This window comes from Pteropus vampyrus, unplaced genomic scaffold, assembly GCF_000151845.1.
Source record: "Pteropus vampyrus isolate Shadow unplaced genomic scaffold, Pvam_2.0 Scaffold71, whole genome shotgun sequence".
In the NCBI taxonomy this organism is placed as follows: domain Eukaryota; kingdom Metazoa; phylum Chordata; class Mammalia; order Chiroptera; family Pteropodidae; genus Pteropus; species Pteropus vampyrus.
The window spans coordinates 780,116-781,059 of record NW_011888852.1 but is presented as its reverse complement, the minus strand read 5'-3'; positions in this window follow the sequence as shown (position 1 = coordinate 781,059).

The following is a 944-nucleotide window of genomic DNA, read 5'->3' as shown; positions in this document are numbered from 1 at the left end:
AGGCCACGCCCCCGCCAGCCAGGCCCCGCCCTGCCACGCCTGCATGCTGCCCGAAATCAGAAAGTGGAGGGGATGAAAATTAAAGATAGCTGATGATCGCAGAGCTTTGTTATTTATTTCTATGCTCCTTGGTGACAGGGCTGAAGATATCTGACCTCACAGGACATACATGGATTCTAAAAGGAGGAAATTGATAAGAGTTGCTTGGGGAGTGCCGAATATCAGTGAACGAGCTCTAGGAGACGGTGACCAATCTGGGTACTTTTGATTCTCAGAAAACAGACTTTAGAATAGGCTGCTAGCAGAACTCTGAAATTTGGGGCTCCATTGCGGTATACACTGCGGATATAAGGATAAATAAAACATAACCAATAATAAGGATAAATAAAACATAACCACTAATATCAAGAAGTTCATGTTTTTGTAAAAGAAAAATCACTTAAAGAATAAAAGAAGAGGTGAAGGGATGGCCCCAAAGTAATTAATGTTGTTTTGTAATTCGAAAGCATATGTGGTTTGATGAAGCTTTAGAGAACGTCAGTACTTTCCTCTGCTTATTTCTCTTTGGCATGGATGAGACATATTGCAAAGAAAAAAAAAAAAGCAACATCTGTCAAGGCAATCCAAAGGCTGTGTGTGCTTCTTGTTTACCTTGAATAGAATTAAATTTTAATGTCGACCCCCAAAATGGTATTAATTACCAGCTTCCAATGAATAGCCTCTTCTCCCTCTCCTCCCCAAAAATATTACTCAGAACTTATTATCAGTAATAAATACACAGAATGCCCTCCCAGCCGTTCCCCCCCACCCCACCCCCGCCTTTCTTCTAACCATATTTAAAAGGTAAAGTGTTCTAAGTCATGCAGGTCTTTCCCTACTTAGAACAAGTAAGCATGTTTAATCAATTAGAGAATATGCTATTTTAATATAAAGACCAGATCAGA